Source organism: Dendropsophus ebraccatus, chromosome 11, assembly GCF_027789765.1.
Source record: "Dendropsophus ebraccatus isolate aDenEbr1 chromosome 11, aDenEbr1.pat, whole genome shotgun sequence".
In the NCBI taxonomy this organism is placed as follows: Eukaryota; Metazoa; Chordata; class Amphibia; order Anura; family Hylidae; genus Dendropsophus; species Dendropsophus ebraccatus.
In genome coordinates, this window is record NC_091464.1 from 100,889,598 (window position 1) to 100,898,791 (window position 9,194).

Consider the following 9,194-nt stretch of genomic DNA (forward strand, 5'->3'; position numbering starts at 1 on the left):
GCGATTTTTTTTGTTTTACTAAATATGATAATAAATTGATTATTACCACTTATTACACTTTCTGTCAACACTTGAGTGTATTTTTATGGCTGAATTCATTGGCATTGTATCACTGCTGGAGAAAGGCTGATATTGTTGAGCCGAAACGTCGCACACCGGTGAATAAACACGACGTTTCAAGTGCTGTCTGCTGCTGCGTTTTCTGGATTTATACAAACTTGGGTCTGGTTTGGTAAGACGTGCATTTTATCATCACTTTTGTCTACTTACCTGTGCTGCTGTTGTGTTTGGGTAACTGGGGTGTAGTCCCCGGCCTCTACTACAGATGTCAGGTAACTGGGGTGTAGTCCCCGGCCTCTACTATAGATATCAGGTAACTGGGGTGTAGCCTCTACTACAGATGTCAGGTAACTGGGGTGTAGCCTCTACTACAGATGTCAGGTAACTGGGGTGTAGTCCCCGGCCTCTACTATAGATATCAGGTGACTGGGGTGTAGCCCCCGGCCTCTACTACAGATGTCAGGTAACTGGGGTGTAGTCCCCGGCCTCTACTATAGATATCAGGTGACTGGGGTGTAGTCCCCGGCCTCTACTACAGGTGTCAGGTAACTGGGGTGTAGCCCCCGGCCTCTACTACAGATGTCAGGTAACTGGGGTGTAGCCCCCGGCCTCTACTACAGATGTCAGGTAACTGGGGTGTAGTCCCCGGCCTCTACTACAGATGTCAGGTAACTGGGGTGTAGTCTCCGGCCTCTACTACAGATGTCAGGTAACTGGGGTGTAGTCTCCGGCCTCTACTACAGATGTCAGGTAACTGGGGTGTAGTCCCCGGCCTCTACTACAGATGTCAGGTAACTGGGGTGTAGTCCCCGGCCTCTACTACAGATGTCAGGTAACTGGGGTGTAGTCCCCGGCCTCTACTACAGGTGTCAGGTAACTGGGGTGTAGTCCTCGGCCTCTACTACAGATGTCAGGTAACTGGGGTGTAGTCCCTGGCCTCTACTACAGATGTCAGGTAACTGGGGTGTAGTCCCCGGCCTCTACTACAGATGTCAGGTAACTGGGGTGTAGTCCCTGGCCTCTACTACAGATGTCAGGTAACTGGGGTGTAGTCTCCGGCCTCTACTACAGATGTCAGGTAACTGGGGTGTAGTCTCCGGCCTCTACTACAGATGTCAGGTAACTGGGGTGTAGTCCCCGGCCTCTACTACAGGTGTCAGGTAACTGGGGTGTAGTCCCCGGCCTCTACTACAGATGTCAGGTAACTGGGGTGTAGCCCCCGGCCTCTACTACAGATGTCAGGTAACTGGGGTGTAGCCTCTACTACAGGTGTCAGGTAACTGGGGTGTAGTCTCCGGCCTTTACTACAGTGGTCAGGTAACTGGGGTGTAGTCCCCGGCCTCTACTACAGATGTCAGGTAACTGGGGTGTAGCCTCTACTACAGATGTCAGGTAACTGGGGTGTAGTCCCCGGCCTCTACTACAGATGTCAGGTAACTGGGGTGTAGTCCCCGGCCTCTACTATAGATATCAGGTGACTGGGGTGTAGTCCCCGGCCTCTACTACAGGTGTCAGGTAACTGGGGTGTAGTCCCCGGCCTCTACTACAGATGTCAGGTAACTGGGGTGTAGTCCCCGGCCTCTACTACAGATGTCAGGTAACTGGGGTGTAGCCTCTACTACAGATGTCAGGTAACTGGGGTGTAGTCCCCGGCCTCTACTATAGATATCAGGTGACTGGGGTGTAGTCCCCGGCCTCTACTACAGGTGTCAGGTAACTGGGGTGTAGCCCCCGGCCTCTACTACAGATGTCAGGTAACTGGGGTGTAGTCTCCGGCCTCTACTACAGATGTCAGGTAACTGGGGTGTAGTCCCCGGCCTCTACTACAGATGTCAGGTAACTGGGGTGTAGTCTCCGGCCTCTACTACAGATGTCAGGTAACTGGGGTGTAGTCCCCGGCCTCTACTCCAGATGTCAGGTAACTGGGGTGTAGTCCCCGGCCTCTACTACAGATGTCAGGTAACTGGGGTGTAGCCTCTACTACAGATGTCAGGTAACTGGGGTGTAGCCTTTACTACAGTGGTCAGGTAACTGGGGTGTAGTCCCCGGCCTCTACTACAGATGTCAGGTAACTGGGGTGTAGTCCCCGGCCTCTACTAAAGGTGTCAGGTAACTGGGGTGTAGCCTCTACTACAGATGTCAGGTAACTGGGGTGTAGTCCCCGGCCTCTACTACAGATGTCAGGTAACAGGGGTGTAGTCCCCGGCCTCTACTACAGATGTCAGGTAACTGGGGTGTAGTCCCCGGCCTCTACTACAGATGTCAGGTAACTGGGGTGTAGTCCCCGGCCTCTACTACAGATGTCAGGTAACTGGGGTGTAGTCCCCGGCCTCTACTACAGATGTCAGGTAACTGGGGTGTAGTCCCCGGCCTCTACTACAGATGTCAGGTAACTGGGGTGTAGTCCCCGGCCTCTACTACAGATGTCAGGTAACTGGGGTGTAGCCTCTACTACAGATGTCAGGTAACTGGGGTGTAGTCCCCGGCCTCTACTACAGATGTCAGGTAACTGGGGTGTAGTCCCCGGCCTCTACTACAGATGTCAGCTAACTGGGGTGTAGTCTCTACTACAGATGTCAGGTAACTGGGGTGTAGTCTCTACTACAGATGTCAGGTAACTGGGGTGTAGTCTCTACTACAGATGTCAGGTAACTGGGGTGTAGTCCCCGGCCTCTACTACAGATGTCAGGTAACTGGGGTGTAGTCTCCGGCCTCTACTACAGATGTCAGGTAACTGGGGTGTAGCCTCTACTACAGATGTCAGGTAACTGGGGTGTAGTCCCCGGCCTCTACTACAGATGTCAGGTAACTGGGGTGTAGACCCCGGCCTCTACTATAGATATCAGGTGACTGGGGTGTAGTCCCCGGCCTCTACTACAGATGTCAGGTAACTGGGGTGTAGCCTCTACTACAGGTGTCAGGTAACTGGGGTGTAGTCCCCGGCCTCTACTACAGGTGTCAGGTAACTGGGGTGTAGCCTCTACTACAGATGTCAGGTAACTGGGGTGTAGTCCCCGGCCTCTAGTACAGATGTCAGGTAACTGGGGTGTAGTCCCCGGCCTCTAGTACAGATGTCAGGTAACTGGGGTGTAGTCCCCGGCCTCTACTATAGATATCAGGTGACTGGGGTGTAGTCCCCGGCCTCTACTACAGATGTCAGGTAACTGGGGTGTAGCCTCTACTACAGGTGTCAGGTAACTGGGGTGTAGTCCCCGGCCTCTACTAAAGGTGTCAGGTAACTGGGGTGTAGTCCCCGGCCTCTACTACAGATGTCAGGTAACTGGGGTGTAGTCCCCGGCCTCTACTACAGATGTCAGGTAACTGGGGTGTAGTCTCTACTACAGATGTCAGGTAACTGGGGTGTAGTCCCCGGCCTCTACTACAGATGTCAGGTAACTGGGGTGTAGTCCCCGGCCTCTACTACAGATGTCAGGTAACTGGGGTGTAGTCCCCGGCCTCTACTACAGATGTCAGGTAACTGGGGTGTAGTCCCCGGCCTCTACTACAGATGTCAGGTAACTGGGGTGTAGCCTCTACTACAGATGTCAGGTAACTGGGGTGTAGTCCTCGGCCTCTACTACAGGTGTCAGGTAACTGGAGTGTAGTCCCCGGCCTCTACTACAGATGTCAGGTAACTGGGGTGTAGCCTCTACTACAGATGTCAGGTAAATGGGGTGTAGTCCTCGGCCTCTACTACAGATGTCAGGTAACTGGGGTGTAGTCCCTGGCCTCTACTACAGGTGTCAGGTAACTGAGGTGTAGTCCCCGGCCTCTACTACAGGTGTCAGGTAACTGGGGTGTAGTCACCGGCCTCTACTACAGATGTCAGGTAACTGGGGTGTAGTCCCCGGCCTCTACTACAGATGTCAGGTAACTGGGGTGTAGCCTCTACTACAGATGTCAGGTAACTGGGGTGTAGTCCTCGGCCTCTACTACAGATGTCAGGTAACTGGGGTGTAGTCCCTGGCCTCTACTACAGGTGTCAGGTAACTGGAGTGTAGTCCCCGGCCTCTACTACAGATGTCAGGTAACTGGGGTGTAGTCCCCGGCCTCTACTACAGATGTCAGGTAACTGGGGTGTAGTCCCCGGCCTCTACTACAGAGAACAGATAACTGGGGTGTAGTCCCCGGCCTCTACTACAGGTGTCAGGTAACTGGGGTGTAGTCCCCGGCCTCTACTACAGATGTCAGGTAACTGGGGTGCAGTGTCCCAGAACATGCAGACTACTACTCCTATTATGGCCATCTCTCTTGCTGTGTCCATGCCTGTTCTGGTAAGTGTTTGCACTGCAACTGCTGCTGGTTTTCCCCTAGTATTCTCTAGTAATGTGCATTCTCATGTGTATTCTCATGTATTCCTGTGTATTATTGCATTGTACAGTGGTATGCAAGGCTGTTGATCACGTGACTTGTAACCATGGTTCCTCCAATGGCCGACTAGCTCTGGCCAGGAGCAACCATGTGACCTTTCAAGCAAGGAGGTTGTGTTGTTCTATCCTCTCCCTCAGAAGAGTGACTGAGTCTGCTGCTGTATTCAAGTCTTCGGCTGTTTCTGCCTGCTCAAGTGTCCGGAGTCTTCTCTCTCATCTGGGTGTCATTCCGTTATCTCTCCTCATCGCTGCAAGGATTCACAGCAAGTATTATTCTCAAGCTAATCCACCCAGCAACGCTATTTCTCTCATACTCCTACTCCCATCATCCGGCACGTATTCTCACAGCCTATGCAGCACCACTCCTGCTTTATTTGTCAAAGCCTGCTATATACCCGGTTGCATCCGGACAGAACTGTTGCTACTAGTTACCTCATCTATAATAAAACCGCTGTTACTGAACCCTGGCATTGGTGTCCACTAACTGGTGCCCTGACTAGGTGCAGCGAAGAATCGCATGCCCATCATCACCCGCAGATTCCACAGACCGGCCCTACAGCTGTGCCGCCCTCAGGCCTATACCGTGACAAGTATAACCCCTGCAGCTGCCCCGGTCATTTCCCGCTCATAACATCAGCACTGCGGAAGTGGCCCCCAGGGGCCAGGGCATCGCATTTTTGCCGTCACGAACAGGATATACCCGCCACGCGGTGTACCAGATCTACAGTTTAATATCGTCTCCAGAGACTGTGCTAAAATTGCCATGGGAGTTCTGATAACTGAGTCGCTGCACGGCTGGGACTGTACACAAAATGGCCGCTTCTTGCTGTTATTTCTACCTGCGCCATCCCCCAGTGACGAGGGGGTTAACTGCCATGCGGCCGAGAAGCGGGAATTGCTTGGCGCCATTGATAATGACTGTGTCTCTCCTGATTGGCCGGCCGCTTCCACTGACGTCACTGTTGCTGGGCAGATTCTGGAACCTGATCCTCCAGCCTGGCGCTCCTCCCCTTCCTGCTGCAAGTTCCGGCCAGAGCGTGACAAGATGGCGACCCCCGAGGAGTGCATCTTCGCAGCTGCTGCTCCCGTTGTGCCTGAATGGCCTACAAGCCTAGCGGAGGTAGATCCTGCCTGTCTCCTAGCTCCGCTACCTCCAGACAGCGACTCCAGCTGGGGCTCCGTTGCGTCGGACGATATAGGTTCCACCCGGGCTTCCACTCCACTCTGCGCTGACCCGGACGGGGGACCAGCATCCGGCACCAGTCCTTCCCCGGAGCCCGGCCGTTCCAGCGAGTCCGACTTGGCCTTCTCCACCGGAGGATCGGCTTCACCGGAACGGGACGAAATAGTGAGTACCGGGCCTCCGGACACCCCGTTACCCGGCCCTAGTAAAGGGAAAAAGCCGAAGGCCTCCTGTTTCACCAGCCCCTGGCGACTCCCTGAGCCCGAGACACCTTCCTTGCCGCAGTGGGTGTTTGGTGATGACCCCATCATCAGAAAAATAGCAGAGGAGATTCAGCAGGCCCTCTCTCTCTTGCCTCCGGTGACTCAGACCGCCCCTACCATGGCTAGCACCGTGACGGTTAGCTCCACTACGGCCCAGCCACCCACTGCATCTTCCACTAAGGGGGGCATGCCTGCCAAGTCTGGCCTAGTGCCGGAGGAGCCCCCGACTGTGCCCTATCCAGACTATGCTCCCCTGTGGGACCATCCATATACTCAATTTGCTGAATTTAACGCTGCTTCCGAGCGACTGTTCATCCGGAAGCTGGAGAGGCCTAAGCCAGGTGAGGCTCCCCTAGAGCGGAGACGGGGGACCGTTACTAAATTTGATAAACAGCGGGGGTATGGCCTCATAATGGATTCCTACACCGGCCTACTGGTACTCGCTAACAGAAGGGCCGTGATGCGCGAGTATCAGCCGGGCTACCTGAATAACCTCAGTCCCGGGGAGGTGGTAGAGTATACCCTGGTGGGTTCCCCCGAAAGGCCCCTGGGCAGCCGCTATCACCAGGCCAAAACATGCGGTGCAACGGCCCTTCCTGCCTTCTCCATCAGAGCAATGGGACGAGGACTGGCCTGATTTCAAGCCCCTGGGCTCACTTGTCGCCGCGCCCCCTGCTCCGGGCCCATCTACTTCGGCTGCTAGCACCGCTCCTTCCCCTGCCGTGGCTAAAGCTGCTGTCTCCTCCACTACCACCACCTACCACGTGGCCCCTACTGTCTCTCCTGTGACCACAGTAGCCCCTACTGTCTCTCCTGTGACCACCGTGACCCCTAGCCTCGTGGTCACCACCGCAGCAGATGATGCTCCTGCTCCGGCTTCCTCCCGGTATTATCCCTGGGAGAAAAAGAGGGGTGCCACTTGGGGTCCTCCAGGACATTTCTGTTAAATGTCCTCCCAAGGGCTGAGTTCTATGACTGTGTTTTTTTGTGTGCTGTTTCACCATTTAGTTCATGCAACGTTCAAGGTTCGTGCCTGGTCCTCCTGACCAAGTTCCCTGTACTAACCAGCCATGAGCTGATGGACACTTATCATAACAAAAGGTTCTCTAGTGCCTGTCCCAGAGCCTTTTACATGGACGAGGTCTAATTGCCTAAAAGAGACTCTACCTAACAAAGACACTTAACCCATTCCTTCCTAATGCACTTTCCTGTGATTGTGTGTTCCACACAGGGCATTATTGCACTTATTGTACTATTGTATTCCAGTGTTATCGAAATCTTTGTATTTCCTCCTCTGAGTAAGCACAAGGTTACATAGATTGCCTCAGAGTAGAGCGCCTCTTTTGTAAAACAGTATATTTTCCAGTGTCTGAGTCAGATAGCTCCTCCTCTGAGTAAGAGAAGTCAGTATATATATATATACCTCAGAGAAAGTCCAGTTTATGTAGGAGTGTATTTTCTCATCCAGTCTCATTATTGTGTATTATTATCGTATCTATAGCTGGAAAGATTTAGTTGAGCCAGTTCGTATGCAGATTTTTCTCAGATTTTCATTCAGATTTTTTTCAGGTTTCATTCAGATTCATGTGAGCCAGTTCTCCTCAAGACCTCGCAGTATTTGTTGTCCCTTCTGTTTCCTTTCCTTTTGTTTCCAGTATTTGTTCACCTCTGTCTTGTCCCAACACAGTAGTTATCACACATAGTCTTACCTAATATTCACACTGGTCCATACATATTGCACCTTGGATACCCTTTCGTGTGTTTGGCCTATTGAGTAATTGTGTTGTATGATTGACCCGTATGCATGGGCGCCCAGATGTATGCTTGCTTTTATTATTTTGTTCTATTCTCTTTCAGGTATCCAAGACATTTCACAAACACGCCAAGATAGTACACAGGTCTTCACGTTCTCCTCCAGTAGGGTAACACATTTAACAGAAAACCTACTATCTAACTGGCTGGAATATGGAGGGTCACCCGCCAGCAGTTAAGTTGTCCTGGCTTACACGTCAGATGGTTCACGCACTAGCTACCTGGTCGCCAGAGTACGTTAGGCACCCCTAGGTGAAGTCCTGCCACTAGGGTTTCTCATCCTCTCTCTCTTTTCACCTGTGCCTTGGGCGTGGGAAACACACACCTCATCACACTCACTCTCATCATTCATTCCTGTTGTTTGATTGTCCAGTCTATTCATGTTTGCTGCCTTCTAGATTCGCCGAGGTCGGCTCAAATTTGCTAGGGAGGTATGCAGTGTCCCAGAACATGCAGACTACTACTCCTATTATGGCCATTTCTCTTGCTGTGTCAATGCCTGTTCTGGTAAGTGTTTGCACTGCAACTGCTGCTGGTTTTCCCCTAGTATTCTCTAGTAATGTGCATTCTCATGTGTATTCTCATGTGTTCCTGTGTATTATTGCATTGTACAGTGGTATGCAAGGCTGTTGATCACGTGACCTGTAACCATGGTTCCTCCAATGGCCCACTAGCTCTGGCCAGGAGCAACCATGTGACCTCCCACTTCCTGCTGACAAGTCAGTTCAGCCCCTGTTTTCAAGCAAGGAGGTTGTGTTGTTCTGTCCTCTCCCTCAGAAGAGTGACTGAGTCTGCTGCTGTATTCAAGTCTTCGGCTGTATCTGCCTGCTCAAGTGTCCGGAGTCTTCTCTCTCATCTGGGTGTCATTCCGTTATCTCTTCTCATTGCTACAAGGATTCACAGCAAGTATTATTCTCAAGCTAATCCACCCAGCAACGCTATTTCTCTCATACTCCTACTCCCATCATCCGGCACGTATTCTCACAGCCTATGCAGCACCACTCCTGCTTTATTTGTCAAAGCCTGCTATATACCCGGTTGCATCCGGACAGAACTGTTGCTACTAGTTACCTCATCTATAATAAAACCGCTGTTACTGAACCCTGGCATTGGTGTCCACTAACTGGTGCCCTGACTAGGTGCAGCGAAGAATCGCATGCCCATCATCACCCGCAGATTCCACAGACCGGCCCTACAGCTGTGCCGCCCTCAGGCCTATACCGTGACAAGTATAACCCCTGCAGCTGCCCCGGTCATTTCCCGCTCATAACATCAGCACTGCGGAAGTGGCCCCCAGGGGCCAGGGCATCGCATTTTTGCCGTCACGAACAGGATATACCCGCCACGCGGTGTACCAGATCTACAGTTTAATATCGTCTCCAGAGACTGTGCTAAAATTGCCATGGGAGTTCTGATAACTGAGTCGCTGCACGGCTGGGACTGTACACAAAATGGCCGCTTCTTGCTGTTATTTCTACCTGCGCCATCCCCCAGTGACGAGGGGGT